The sequence below is a fragment of the Scyliorhinus torazame genome, chromosome 4, assembly GCF_047496885.1.
Source record: "Scyliorhinus torazame isolate Kashiwa2021f chromosome 4, sScyTor2.1, whole genome shotgun sequence".
Taxonomy (NCBI): Eukaryota; Metazoa; Chordata; class Chondrichthyes; order Carcharhiniformes; family Scyliorhinidae; genus Scyliorhinus; species Scyliorhinus torazame.
Genome location: NC_092710.1, coordinates 293,944,641 through 293,960,265, shown reverse-complemented (window position 1 = coordinate 293,960,265; position 15,625 = coordinate 293,944,641). Strand labels below are relative to the sequence as shown.

The 15,625-nt window shown below is 46.3% G+C and overlaps 1 protein-coding gene across 5 annotated transcripts in view; it reads right to left on the bottom strand.

Annotated features, from left to right (window-relative positions):
• Nucleotides 1-13,303, bottom strand: part of mtres1 (mitochondrial transcription rescue factor 1) — a 28,465-nt gene extending 15,162 nt beyond the window's left edge. Inside the window, exon 1 of one of the 5 annotated variants that reach the window (XM_072499926.1) lies at nt 13,213-13,303. The gene's annotated coding sequence lies outside the window, so the exon portion shown is untranslated. Of the gene's footprint in view, nt 1-6,038; nt 6,147-10,355; nt 10,471-12,795; nt 13,186-13,212 lie in introns of those variants that run through there. The other 4 variants (XM_072499931.1, XM_072499932.1, XM_072499930.1 and 1 more) reach the window with 4 other exon arrangements.
• Nucleotides 13,304-15,625: the final 2,322 nt, after the last annotated feature.

Sequence of the window (15,625 nt, the reverse complement as noted above, 5' to 3'; positions counted from 1 at the left end):
GCTGTTTGCTGCAGGGTGTATTTTAGTTTCGCTTTCAGAGCTCGATAGCTGCAGTTACAGCCAGAATCATAGAATCATAGAATCATAGAAGTTTACAGCATGGAAACAGGCCCTTCGGCCCAACCAGTCCATGCCGCCCAGTTTTTTACCATTAAGCTAGTCCCAGTTGCCCGCACTTGGCCCATAACCCTCTATACCCATCTTACCCATGTAACCATCTAAATGCTTTTTGAAAGACACAATTGTACCCGCTTCTACTACTACCTCTGGCAGCCCATTCCAGACACTCACTACCCTCTGAGTGAAGAAATTGCCCCTCTGGGCCCTTCTGAATCTCTCCCCTCTCACCTTAAACCTATGCCCTCTAGTTTTAGGAAAAGATGTTGACTATCTACCTTATCTATGCCCCTCATTATTTTATAGACCTCTATAAGATCACCCCTAAGCCTCCTACGCTCCAGGGAAAAAAGTCCCAGTCTATCCAGCCTCTCCTTATAACTCAAACCATCAAGTCCCGGCAACATCCTAGTAAATCTTTTCTGCACTCTTTCTAGTTTAATAATATCCTTTCTATAATAGGGTGACCAGAACTGCACACAGTATTCCAAGTGTGGCCGTACCAATGTCTTGTACAACTTCAACAAGACGTCCCAACTCCTATATTCAATGTTCTGACCAATAAACCAGAAGGTGTATGCGTCTCTCTCTCTGTAATCTAAAGCCTGTAAATCGGTCCTTTGGTGATTTAAAACTAATAACTGCTCTCAGTGACTTTAACCTGATGTGCTTCTGTTTAAAGTTTTTTTTAAAGTCTTCTGGATGTTAAAAGGAAAGCTTAAACAATTACTTAGTGTTGTATTCTTTGGGGGTTGTATTTGAATTGATGGTTGCTAAGATGTTCACTGTATATTTTAAAAATGTTAACTGGAGTTCATGGAATAAACATTGTTTTGCTTAAAAAAAATACTTTTTGATTTCTGCTGTACCACATCTGTAGAGTGGGCCATGTGCTCCCCATACCACAATCTTTTAAAAGTTGTGGTCAGGTGAACTCCATGATACACTTTGGGGTTCTCTAAATCCTGGCCCATAACAAATTGGGGGCTCGAGGGGGATAGAAGTCTATCTATTGGATTGGCTTAGTGAACTTAAAGACAGTGAGGGGTGTGCGTATTGTGAGTGCTTTTCAGGTGTGGTATTTTAGTTTAAGTGGGGAGTGTATTGTGGACAATGGCTCTTTCAGAGGCTCTGAGGTTTTTGGGGGTGGAGGCGGTCACACACAGTACCTTACGGACAGAGAATAAAAACAGACTGTTAGATTTGGCAAAAACATTGCAGTTAACATTACCTTGCAAAATGCGAAAAGATGAGGTAATTATGGCGGTGGTTAAGCATTTAATGTTGCCTGAGATACAGTCTGACGCATTAGAAATGGCAAAGATCCAGTTGCAGATTAAGCAACTTGAACATGAAAAAGAATTAAAGCAGCTTGAATATGCAATGAGAGAAACAGAAAGAGAAAAGGAGATACAGATCAGGGAAAAAGAAATGGAGAGAGAAGAAAGAAACAAAGAAAGAATAGCCCTAGCAGAACAAAAAGAAAGAGATAGAGAGGAAAGGGAAAAAGTGAGTTTGAACTTCAGAAAATGGCTAAGAAACATAACAGTCAGTTAAAATTGGCAGACGTAAAGGGAAACGTACAGTTGGAGGATAGTGATGAGGAAACGTACAGTTGGAGGATAGTGATGAGGATAGTGACAGAGCGTCATAGTCAAAGGCTTGGTGGGGATCTATTTAAATATGTCCATGCATTGCCACGGTTTGATGAGAAGGAGGTGGAAGCCTTTTTCATTTCATTTGAGAAGGTAGCTAAACAAATGAAATGGCCACAGGACATGTGGGTATTACTGATTCAAACAAAGCTGGGAGTTAGGGCTATTGATAAGTGTTTGCATCACTAACGGAGGAGGTATCTGGGACCTATGAGGAGGTGAAAAAATCCATCTTAGCTGCATATAAACTAGTGCCTGAAGCCTACAAACAAAGGTTTAGAAATTTAAAGAAAGAATTTGGTCAAACATACATGGAGTTTGAAAGGCTCAGAGTCATTTTGATAGTTGGATAAGGGCTTTGAAAATAGACCAAACGTATGCAGCTCTCAGAGAAATTATACTTTTGAAGGAGTTTAAAAATTAAATTCCTGATGTAGTGAGAACTCTGCCCATGAAGTGGGCAGCACAGTAGCATTGTGGTTAGCACAATTGCTTCACAGCTCCAGGTTCGATTCCCGGCTTGGATCACTGTCTGTGCGGAGTCTACACGTTCTCCCCGTGTGTGCGTGGGTTTCCTCCGGGTGCTCCGGTTTCCTCCCACAGTCCAAAGATGTGCAGGTTAGGTGGATTGGCCATGCTAAATTGCCCTTAGTGTCCAAAATTGCCCTTAGTGTTGGGTGGGGTTACTGGGTTATGGGGATAGGGTGGAGTTGTGCGCTTGGGTGCTCTTTCAAAAAAAGAGCCGGTGCAGACTCGATGGGCCGAATGGCCTCCTTCTGCACTGTAAATTCTATGATTCTGTGGAAGAGCAGAGGGTTAAAGCTGCGAGGTTAGCAGCAGAAATGGCAGATGATTATGAATTAGTTCATAAATAAAACAGGATAAGACAGTGAGGTTTGTTAAAGTGGTAAAGGAAAGCCCAAGTGAAGTGAAGGAGGTGCAAAAGATTGTACAGCCTGATCAAGAGGTGATTGATAAGAAGGTGACAGATCTGTTTAAAGAATTTACTTGTGTGGGTAAAGTTAACTCATGTATCAGGAGGAGCAGGTAAAGAAGTCACAATTTTAAGAGACACGGGAGCTAGTCAATCTTTAATGGTAAGAGATGAGGAGTTATGTAGTTTGGGAAGAATATTGCCAGAAAAGGTGGTAATATGTGGAATTCAGGGTGAGAGGAGTAATGTTCCATTATATAAGGTAAGGTTGGAAAGTCCAGGTTAAGACAAGAGGAGAAATTAAAGAGTGAAGATGCAGTTGAAGTGCAATTATCAGAAATGATTTTTGATCAGATGGTTGAAAAAGAACAAGGATGAGGCGGATATTTTTAGTTCAGGAAAATTGGCGGAGTTAGAACAAAATGATATAGAAATGAAATGGATGGATCGTGCAGAGACCTTCTTGTTCAAAGAGACTGTCGATCGAGAAGAATTTCAGTTGGAGGAAGGACAAATAAAAAATGGACTATATTATTATACCTGTTTGCGTGTGTTGTTTTTTTTAAACAGAAAAGTATATTTACTGTGTGCATTTCTTAAAGGGTAGTGAAAAGGTGAAAAAAGAAACCATCTTGAAGTTGATGGTTTATTATTTTTTCTTGGGGGGAGGTGTCATGTGAGAATACCTTTAAGAAATGGGTCTTTTAGAAATGTACCTTTAAGAAATGGGTGTTTATCAGTGATGTCAGCGTGTGGGTGGAGCTGGGCTGTGTCAGCTTTTTACTTTTGTTTTAGGCTGTTTGCTGCAGGGTGTGTCTTGGTTTCATTTTCAGAGCTGGATAGCTGCAGTCACAGCCAGGTGTGCGAGTCTCTCTCTCTGTAATCTAAAGACTGTAAATCGACCCTTTGGTGATTTAAAACTAATAACTGCTCTCAGTAGTGATTTTAACCTGATGTGCTTCTATTTAAAGTTTTTTAAAAAGTCTTCTGGATGTTAAAAGGACAGCTTACTTACTTAGTGTTGTATTCTTTTGGGGTTGTATTTGAATTGATGGTTGCTAAGATGTTCACTGTATGTTTTAAAAAGGTTAACTTGAGTTCATAGAGTAAACATTGTTTTGCTTAAAAAAATACTTTTTGATTTCTGCTGTACACCTGTAGAGTGGGCCGTGTGCTCCCCATACCACAATCTATTAAAAGTTGTGGGTCAGGTGAACTCCATGATACACTTTGGGGTTCCCTGGCCCATACAATTAGGTGCTATGTAACACCAGTTACAGAGAACTGTAAAAAAAAGCTTCTGTAAGTCAAATCCTCAGAACCTATCAAAGTGGTGCTTCATAGTCAGTTTATTTTTATTTTTATAAATTTACAGTACACAATTCATTATTTCCAATTAAGGGGCAATTTAGAGTGGTCAATTCGCCTACCCTGCACATCTTTGGGTTGTGGGGGCGAAACCCACGCAAACACGGGAGAATGTGCAAACCCCACACGAACAGTGACCCAGAGCAGAGATCGAACCTGGGACCTCGGCGCCATGAGGCAACGGGGCTAACCCACTGCGCCACCGTGCTGCCCAAGTCAGCTTATTTTTGATGAATGCAATGTAGGCAAATGTAGAAGCCACTGTATGCCAAGCAAGATCCCACACACACTCAGCAATGATATAAATGCTCAAGCAATGGGCCTTTGATCTTTGCTCAGAGGCAGGAGAGCTACTCACTGAGCCAGATGAAAACTAGAACTAGTTCTGAAAAATAAACAGAGCTCATGATGTGTAAGTTAGTAGACCCTAGTGGTTTACATTTAGGATACTGAAAGAAGTCTAAGAGACAACAGAAGCTCAGACCAATAATTTAATTCTCCTCAAATGTGAAAATCCAGCCATAGGCATGGAGGGTAGCTAATGTAACATGTTGATTCAAAAAGGGAGAGAATGATTAAACTGGTGATGTGAAGTAGCTAGCTCAATGTCAGTTGAGGAGAACTCCAAGAATCCATAAATTGAGACAAAATAATTCGGAATTTAGAACACTATGATTAAATAATGGCAGGCAGCTCATACTTTTAATAGGCAAATCACGTTTGACAAATTCTGTCTTTTTGTTTGAAGATATGACGGATTGGATGGATAAAGGAAACATAGTAGATGTAGTGCATTGATTGAGTGCATGTGGATTTTCAGAAGCTTCAGAGTTTCAACAAATATAAAATATTCAAAATAAGAAAGCTGATGGGCTCAACAAACGGTTGCTTTATTTATAACATTGCCAGAATCAGAGTTCTAATAAACTATAAAACTGTTTCAAAAATGCATTGATTAAAAATTATTTTGCACACATCAAAAAATGTTGCTGCTGGTTTAACTGGACAGCACCTGTGATAGTCCCCAGCTATCAAGGGCGAAAGAGGCATATGAGGCCTGAGAACACATTGCACAGATTGCTTCACACCTACTTTCCACATCGGACTCGATATATTGATAGGGAACAAAAAGACTGTATCTGGCTTTGTCGATGGTATGATCAAAAAACAGCGAGGTTCAAAGAAGCAATTGTTAGAAAGTTACCGTGTCAGTCGATTTGACTCACTCTTGTTTCTGTTGTTCCAGCTGCTTGGGAAATGGGACAGTGAGAGGCAGGTCTGGCTGGATTATCAAATCAATTCCGCAACTGCAGAATATAATATTTCATTGACTTGGGGGAAAAAAAATCTCCTGCTTCCAATTTGTCCTCCTCATCTGAAGATGAGCACCAGCTTGCCTTTCAACAAGTATCCGAGTGACGGGATGTTACCACAGCAACGACATACTGAGTGGATCTGAGAGAAGTGCTGGCATTTCAGCTGTTGGGGCCGAGCCAAGGCTGTTGCATGATGGCACTGCCTCCCTCTGCCTTAAAAGGCCCGGTGCTGACAAGCGGACTGCCAATCGTGGCAGTCTCACTTGCTGCATTTCCACATGTTCACCGATGAAGCTTCCCTGCCCTGCACTGGCCTCGCAGTGCCGCACTGCCACTCATAGGAGAGAGACAGACTGGAAATATGCAGGAGAGGAAACATGAGCAGCCTAAAATAATTACTTTAAAAAGCTACCACATCACACGGCGGCACAGCAGGAACATCTATCTGGCCAGAAAACATCAGACAATACCAAACCTTTGCACAAATTTCCAAATTTGACCCTTGCACCATAGTTAATTGGGGAACGATATGATGTGCATAAAGACAATAATAGGGGTACAATATACCCACTGAAATCGAGACCCACAAAGGAGGTTAGATAACGTCGTGGAATGTGAGCACAAATGCAGAGTTGTTTAGTATGTTACCTGAACGTGGGGTGCCGATTACAGGCGTGAAAATTGCTTCCATCTGTCCATTTATGAAATAATATTTACTGTGGACTTCAAGGCGAGGCATTTTCCTGCTTTGAATGTTTCTGTTTCTTGCTAGAATTTTGACGATTTATGATGCTTGGTTTAGTGACTTGAGATATAAGTGAACGGTAATTCACACCCTTTCTAGGAAACCACATGCTCGGTGGGTAAGAATATTGTTGGGTTTTCTGAATACCTAGCATTGCTGCAATTTACACTGCAGCATCATTATCTTGTTAATGTTAACCGATAAAGGAGATCTTTCAGAACTATATTTAGTAGCTGCATTTACAGCAAGCGAGGGAGAAATGCCATTGGCAAACCATGAACTGAAAGATGGCCGAGTGCCAGGAGCCCAGTGTTGGATCTGGGAAGTAAAAGGGAGGAGAAGTTGGAATAAAAACAGGAAAATGCTGGAAACACTCATCAGGTCGGACAGCGCTCTGCGATCATAGAGGTAACAACTGCCCTTTTACATCTAGGCAGTTGAAGATATGACCACGAATGCTGGCATGAGGTAAGTGTGGATGTGGGTACAGAAAACACTGGAGTCTGAGAAACAGAGATTTAAGTATTGAGGGATTGAAGAGTTAACTTTATCCGTCTTTTGGATGGGCACTATTTCAAAGAACAACAGGTGGATTATCCCTGGGGTCTTGCCTAATATTTACCCCTCAATTTAAAAATAAAGCTTGATTATCTGGTCATTATTGCATTGCTGTTTGTGGGGGCAAATTGGCTATCATGGTTTTTACATTACGACAGTGACACTGTCTAACAGCATCGTGCATATAGACTGCAGTGATTGAAAAGGGCAGTTCACCACCACCTTCTCAAGGGCAATTAGCAATGGGCAATAGATGCTGGCCTAGCCAGCAACACCCACATCTGTGAAGAAGAAATAAAGTGTTATTAGCTGTTAAGGTGTTTTAGGAAATACTGTTGTAAAAGAGGGCAGCAAGATAGCACAAGTGATTAGCACTGTGGCTTCACAGCGCCAGGGTCCCAGGTTCAATTCCCCGCTGGGTCACTGTCTGTGCGGAGTCTGCACGTTCTCCCCGTGGTTGCGTGGGTTTCCTCCGGGTGCTCCATTTTCCTCCCACAGTCCAAAGACGTGCAGGTTAGGTGGATTGGCCATGATAAATTGCCCTTCGTGACCAAAAAAGGTTAGGAGGGGTTATTGGGTTACGGGGATAGGGTAGAAGCGAGGGTTTAAGTGGGTCGATGCAGACTCGATGGGCTGAATGGCCTCCTTCTGCACTGTATGTTCTATGTCATATAAATTAAAGTCTTTCTTTTTTGTAAATTAAGTTCTAAAGATCGACAGGTGGTGGTGGAGGCTGTGAAGATATTTAAACAAGAGATTGAGAATATTTAAAATGGGAGATGATCGATGACCAGTAACAAATGTAGTGCAGTGACTATATGTGTGATAGGCAAGCAAGGCTCGGCTCAGGGCAAGGCACAGATAGGAACAGTTTGGATGAACTGAAGCTCATGAAGAACAGAGGTGGGAGAATAATCAGGAGAGTATTGTTTCAAGAAGGGGCAAACCCATAGACTTATGCTTGTAAAAAGCAGATGGGCTGAGGTGGGCAATGATACAGGTGGTGGAAATAGGAGGAGGAGCCTCATTAGCCCAATGTATGCACAGCATCACGGAATGGACAAGATGAGCTTTCTGCTGTAAGCTCCTGAGTCACGAGCTCCTCCAAAGGGAGGAATGTGAAACCGTTCCTGAGTCACTAGCTCCTCCAAAGGGAGGAATGTGAAACCGCTGACAGATACATTAGCTGCTGGAGTTTAACTCTGAATCGGGCTGGTCCCCTCAGTATATGTTAAAAGGCAACATAAAAATACAGATATCCCAACTTCAGAGAGAAACAAATTAATCTGGGATATTAAATGGTAAATCAGTAGGCAATTTTAAAAGTTGAAGAATTCTACATTATGTATGGACCTTGGGCGAGATTCTCCACTCCCGTGCCGGTTGCTGGAATCGCCTGGGCCGCCAAGATTTCCCGGGACGCCGGTCCGACGCCATCCCGCGATTCTCCCAAGCGGCGGGAACGGTCCCGTCGAGTTCCGCGGGCCGCAGAATCGCCGGAGACACCCAAAATGCCGATTCTCCAGCACCCCCGCTATTCTCAGGCCCGGATGGGCCGAGCGGCCAGGCCAAAACGGCGGGTTCCCCCGGCGCCGTCCACACCTGGTCGCTGCCGTCGAACAGCGCGGGAACGCTTGGGGGGGGGGGGGGCGGCCTGCGGGGGTGGGGTGGGGGGATCCTGCACCGGGGGGTACCTCAAATGTGGCATGGCCCGCGATCGGTGCCCATCGATCGTCGGGCCGTCCTCTCTGAAGGAGGACCTCGTTCCTTCCGCAGCCCCGCAAGATCCGTCCGCCATCTTCTTGCGAGGCGGACTCGGAGAGTACGGCAACCACGCATGCGCGGGTGACGCCAGTTATGCGGTGCCGGCTGCGTCATCTATGCGGCACCGCCTTTACGCGGCGACAAGGCCTGGCGCGTGTAGATGACGCGGCCCCGATCCTAGCCCATTGTCGGGGCCTGAATCGGTCGGGATAGGGGCCGTTTCGCGCCGTCGTGAACCTCGACGCCGTTCACGACGGCGCGGCCACTTCGGCGTGGGAGTGGAGAATCCCGCCCCTTATATTTGGGTGGACGGGAGGGTTGGAGAACTTTCTAATAATAATAATCTTTATTGTCACAAGTAGGCTTACATTAACACTGCAATGAAGTTATTCTGAAAAGCCCCTAGTTATCACACCACCTGTTCGAGTACACCGAGGGAGAATTCAGAATGACCAAATTACGCAACAGTACGTCTTTGGGGACTTGTGGGAGGAAACCAGAGCACCCGGAGGAAACCCACGCAGACACTGGGAGAACCTGCAGACTCCTCACAGACAGTCACCCAAGCGGGAATCGAACCTGGGACCCTGGCACTGTGAAGCACCAGTGCTAACCACTGTGCTACCGTGCCACCCACTTTGTATTTTTACATATTATCTCAATATTTTGTCATATTTTCTGGGGTGTACAACTTGGATGTGAAACAATATGCCTTTGGCTTTGACCCCAAAACAAGGCACTGATAATGAGAGTATAATTTAATATAGTTCGCTGTCACAGTAACCCCCAAACCTGCACCCTCCACCATATGGAAGGTCAAGTCTTTGCAATGGATAAGGTGTGTGGTTAAGTGTTCATATGGGCGGCACAATAGCACAGTGGTTAGCACTGTTGTTTCATAGCGCCAGGGACCCAGCTTGGGTCACTGTCTGTGCAGAGTCTGCACGTTCTCCCAATGCGTGCGTGGGTTTCCTCCAGGTGCTCCGGTTTCCTCCCACAAGCCCCAAAAGACGTGCTTGTCAGCTGACTCGGACTTTCAGAATTCTCCCTCAGTGTATCCGAACAGGAGTTAGGAGTGTGGCGACTAAGGGCTATTCACTTCTTGCAGTATTATGTCAGCCTACTTGTGACAATAATAAAAATTATCTCAAGCTGCAATGGGACATGAGGTTATGACAGTCAAGTTCTGGCTGAGGCGGTGCTCAATGAGAGGGCTGATGGAGAAGGTGGGAGCACCAGGTTTGTGGTGCGGATTTACCTGGGAATAGAATCCCTACAGTGCAGGAGGCCATTTGGCCCATTGAGTCTGCATGGACTCTCTGAAACAGTCATTTTCAAACTCAAGGTCGTGACCCACGGGTGGGTGATTTGGAGGGTCGCGGAGCCATCCATTGTGTGAATTAATGTGCAACGGCCACAGCAGCTGGCTTTTAAAAATGACAGCTGGCTTTCAGAATGCAGGTGCACTGCGCACGCGTGCCCGCTCATCAGCGTGCATGCCTGGAGCACAGCGAGAAACACCAGACGTCAGTGCGTTGACCCAGAATATATTTTTAAAAATTCAATGCAGTCTTCCTGCTTGAAGCAACAGCAGCGAGGTCATGTGCCCCGGACACATGCTCTGGGCGCGATTGCCATTCCTCCATTTTGTCAGCAGCAAACAAGCAACAGGACTGTAAAATTTAAAATGGATCGTTTTGTAATAAGGAAGAGAGGGCCAGAGACACAAACAAGCCAGGATCTCACAACTAAACCTGCTGGAGAGAGTGGCTCAGGAGAATCCACAGCAGGACAAAGCAGTCCTGGTGTGAGCGCCAGGACCTCTGATGAAAAACCCATACAGAAATGGAACATTGAATGACAAAGCAAGTGAGATTGTGAGAACCAAGCAGGCTCACCTGTCGCATTAAAGGTAAGCAAAAATGGCGGGTCATGAAGTTCGGCCGGCATGGTTCACAAAGGTCGGCCGGCATGGGTCGCGACGGTCGGCCAGAGTGAGTCCCGAAGGTTGGTCGGTTCATAAAAATGGGTCCCTGGAAAGAAAGTTTGAAAAACACTGCTCTGAAAGAGCACCCCACCCAGGCCCCCCCCCCCCTTCTATCCCTGTAACCCTGCCTAATCTTTAGACACGAAGGGGAAATTTTACGTGGCCAATCCACTTAACCTGCGCATCTTTGGACAGTGGGAGGAAACCGCTGTGAGGCAGCAGTACTAACCACTGTGCCACCGTGCTGACCACACCCATAAATAACTCCTAGAACTACAGATTCCCCATGGTGCAGACGGAGGCCATTCGGTCCATCACTTTTGCACCAACCCTTCAAAAGAGCACCCAACCTAGGCCCAATCCCCGGAACCCCACCCAACCTTTGGACATTTAAGGGTAATTTAGCATGGCCAATCCACCTAGCCTACACATCTTTGTACTGTGGGAGGAAATCGGAGCACCCGGAGGAAACCCACACAGACACGGAGAACAAACCAACTCCACGCAAACAGTTACCAAAGGCCAGAATTGAATCCAGGTCCCTGGCGCTGTGAGGCAGCCGTGCTAACCACTGCCACCATGCCATCCATGGCAACTGTGAGGGGGAGCGGGTTCTGTGAAAGGCACCAACCTGCAAAATTCTCATCTCGGTTGAGTGGAAAGTGCAGGGTCACTGGCCAAAATCTTCTCTAGATAAGGGGAATGACCAAAGGCTTGAAGAATTGCAAACATTTCACCCTTGTTCAAAAGAGATTGCAGGGATAATCCCAACAATTACAGACCAGTCAGTATAACTTGTGCGAAAGCTTCCTGAAACAATTATTCAGGATAGACTTAATACTCACATGGAAAAATATGGTTTGATTAGGAAGAGCCAGCATGGATTTCTAAAGGAGAAATCATATTTAAAGTAGCTAGATTTTTTTGAAGAGGTCATAGAAAGGGTCAATGAGTGTCATGCTGTTAATGTGGTGTACATGGACTTCCTGCAGACAATCAATATAGTGCCAAACAGACTTGTGAGAAAGGTTATAGCTAAAGTATTAAAAGGGCCAGTAGCAAAGTGGTTACAAAAGTGGCTGAATATTAGGAAGCAGAGTAATGGTCAATGGATATTTTTCAGGCTGCAGTAAGGTTTGTAGTGGAGGTCCCCAGGGGTGGTATTGGGACCCTTGCTTTCTCTGATATATATTAATCTACATCTTGGTATGCAGGGGGCAACTTCAAAGTTTGCAGATGACACAAAACAGATGGGCAGCATGGAGCACAGTGGTTAGCACAGTTGCTTCACAGCTCCAGGGTCCCAGGTTCAATTCCCGGCTTGGGTCACTCTCTGTGTGGAGTCTGCACATTCTCCCCATGGGTTTCCTCCGGGTGCTCCGGTTTCCTATCACAGTCCAATGATGTGCAAGTTAGGTGGATTGGCCATGCTAAATTGCACTTTGTGTCCAAAAGGATTGGGTGGGGTCGCAGGGATGGAGTGAAGGCGTAGGCTTAAGTGGGGTGCTCTTTCCAAGGGCCGGTGCAGACTCGAAGGGCCGAATGGCCTCCTTCTGCACTGTAAATTCTATGAAAACTTGGAAGCATTGTAAACTATGAAGAGGACAGTGCAGAACTGTCAGGCAGAAGACAAGTTGGAATGAGCAGATAGATGGCAGATGAAGTTCAATGTGAAGAAGTGTAAGGTGATGTATTTTGGGAGGAAGAACATGGACAAACAATATAAAATAAGGGGTAAAATTCTTAAGGAATGCAGGAGAGGCAGGACCTGGGTGTATGTATGCATAAGTCATTCAAGGTGGCAAGATAGGTGGAGCGAGCAGTTAACAAAGCATTGTTAACATTATCCTGGTATTATTAATCAGGCATGGAATATGAGAGTACCTATACAAGACACTATTTAGATCTCAGCTGGAATATTGTGTACAGTTCTGGGTACCACACTATTGGGGAGAGTGCAGCAGAGGTTTACAAGAATTGTCCCAGGGATAAGAAATTTAATTTATGAGGATAGATTGGAACTGTTCTCCTAGGAGAGAAGACGGAGAGGAGCTGCGAGAGAGGTGTTCAAAATCATGAGGGGGCTGGACAGGGTAGATAGGGAGAAACTGTTCAGTGCTTAAATGGATTGTGAACGAGGGGGCACAGATTTAAAGAACGAAGCAATTGTCAGGTTAAACTTTTTCACACAGCGAGTGGTTCGGGCCTGGAGTGCACTGCCTGAGACTATGATGGATGCAAGTTGAATCGTGCAGACTCGAGGGGCCAAATGGCCTCCTTCTGCACTGTGACAATTCTGTGATTCCGAACCATTAACCTCCTCTCCCTCTCTCCAGAGACGATGCATTTACCTGCTGAGTGTGAACAGCTTTTTGTTGTGTTGCTTTAACGGCAAAATCTGAAATTCTTCAACTAAAACCTTTTAAAGAGAATAACTACCTCAGCACCAGGACCGGCACTGGCCCCAGAAGTTGCACCACCACCTCGGGGTCACCAGGACAGAGAATGTGGAGGGGACATAGAAACATCCAGCCAAGCACACGAGAATTGCCGAGGCAAAAAAAAGGTGACAGGGTCTCAGAGAGATCCGTGTGCGAGGGAGAAAGTTTATAAACCTGCCTGCCGCCCTGAGCAGCGGAGTGGCGCCCACCCTCTGGGTAGGCAGCAACTGACACCGATACAGGGGCAAAGAGGCGGGTGGAGGGAAATGGGGGTCCCTTGGTGCCTGGCGGGGATGCACAGGGTCCAACTTTACACAACAACCTTACTTGTTACAAGATGCCAGGCTCGGCCCTCTCTGTGACCTGCTCACTTTGGCCCCATCTGCACGAGGAGTGCTCAGGGTGGACAAGATGGGCTTCCTGCTCTGAGCTCCCGAGTCGCTAGCTCCCCCAACAGGGAGGAATGTGCAACGGCTGACAAGACACATCACCGGGTGTTACAGAGCGTTGGTTACTCTGCCCTTTCACACCCAGTGGGGCTGGCCAGTGTCAGTCTTAAGCATGGCAAAGCAGAGACCCCAATTTCAGGGAGAAACTTAGTTGGATAATAAATGGCAAATCAGCTGGCAATTTTAGATGTGGGTCTAATCTTATGCATGGTGTTTCCTTTTTTTTGGGGGGGGGGGGGAGTTTGTGGGGGCAGGTTGTGATCATTGACACAATACATTTTTACACGTATTTTCAATATTTTACATGATTTTCTGATATGAATAAGGTAAGTATGAAAGACCAATTGAGGAAAAGGGGAGCAGCGAGGGAAATAGGGGGAGTGAGGGATGAGGAAGGAGAGATGGAGCGGGGAGCGGAGAGAGTGAATGGAGTGTTCAAGACATTTTATAAAAAATTATATGACGCTCAACCCCCGGATGGGAGGGAGAGAATGATGGGCTTCTTGGATCGGCTGGAATTTCCCAAGGTGGAAGAGCAGGAAAGGGTGGGACTGGGAGCACAGATCGAGGTAGAAGTGGTGAAAGGAATTAGGAGCATGCAGGCGGGAAAGGCCCCGGGACCAGATGGATTCCCAGTCGAATTCTATAGAAAATATGTGGACTTGCTCGTCCCGGTATTGACGAGGACCTTTAATGAGGCAAAGGAAAGGGGACAACTGCCCCCGACTATGTCTGAAGCAACGATATCGCTTCTCTTAAAGAAGGAAAAGGACCCGCTACAATGCGGGTCCTATAGACCTATTTCCCTCCTAAATGTAGATGCCAAGATCCTGGCCAAGGTAATGACAATGAGAATAGAGGAATGTGTCCCGGGGGTGGTCCACGAGGACCAAACTGGGTTTGTGAAGGGGAGACAGCTGAACACGAATATACGGAGGCTGTTAGGGGTAATGATGATGGCCCCACCAGAGGGGGAAACGGAGATAGTAGTGGCGATGGATGCCGAGAAAGCATTTGATAGAGTGGAGTGGGATTATTTGTGGGAGGTGTTGAGGAGATTTGGTTTTGGAGAGGGGTATGTTAGATGGGTGCAGCTGTTGTATAGGGCCCCGATGGCCCACGAATGGATGGGGATCTGCATATTTTCGGCTCCATAGAGGGACAAGGCAGGGATGCCCTCTGTCCCCATTATTGTTTGCACTGGCGATTGAGCCCCTGGCGATAGCGTTGAGGGGTTCCAAGAAGTGGAGGGGAGTACTTAGAGGAGGAGAAGAACACCGGGTATCTTTGTATGCGGACGATTTGCTACTATACGTGGCAGACCCGGCGGAGGGGATGCCAGAAATAATGCGGATACTTGGGGAGTTTGGGGATTTTTCAGGGTATAAATTGAACATGGGGAAAAGTGAGTTGTTTGTGGTGCACCCAGGGGAGCAGAGTAGAGAAATAGAGGACCTACCGTTGAGGAAGGTAACAGGGGACTTTCGTTACCTGGGGATCCAGATAGCCAAGAATTGGGGCACATTGCATAGGTTAAATTTAACACGGTTGGTGGAACAAATGGGGGAGGATTTTAAGAGATGGGATATGGTATCCCTGTCACTGGCAGGGAGGGTGCAGGCGGTTAAGATGGTGGTCCTCCCGAGATTCCTCTTTGTTTTTCAGTGCCTCCCGGTGGTGATCACGAAGGCTTTTTTTAAAAAGAATTGAAAAGAGCATCATGGGTTTTATGTGGGCCGGGAAGACCCCGAGAGTGAGGAAGGGATTCTTACAGCGTAGCAGGGATGGGGGGGGGGGGGGGGGTGGCTGGCACTACCGAGCCTAAGTGAGTATTATTGGGCCGCTAATATTTCAATGGTGAGTAAGTGGATGGGAGAGGAGGAGGGAGCGGCGTGGAAGAGATTAGAGAGGGCGTCCTGTAGGGGGACTAGCCTACAGGCTATGGTGACAGCCCCATTGCCGTTCTCACCGGGGAACTACACCACAAGCCCGGTGGTGGTGGCTACACTGAAGATTTGGGGACAGTGGAGACGGCATAGGGGAAAGACTGGAGCCTTGGGGGGGTCCCCGATAAGAAACAACCATAGGTTTGCCCCGGGGGGAATGGATGGGGGATATGGAATGTGGCAAAGAGCAGGAATAACGCAACTGAAAGATCTGTTTGTGGATGGGAAGTTCGCGAGTCTGGGAGCGCTGACTGAGAAATATGGGTTGCCCCAAGGGAATGCATTCAGGTATATGCAACTGAGGGCTTTTGCGAGGCAACAGGTGAGGGAATTCCCGCAGCTCCC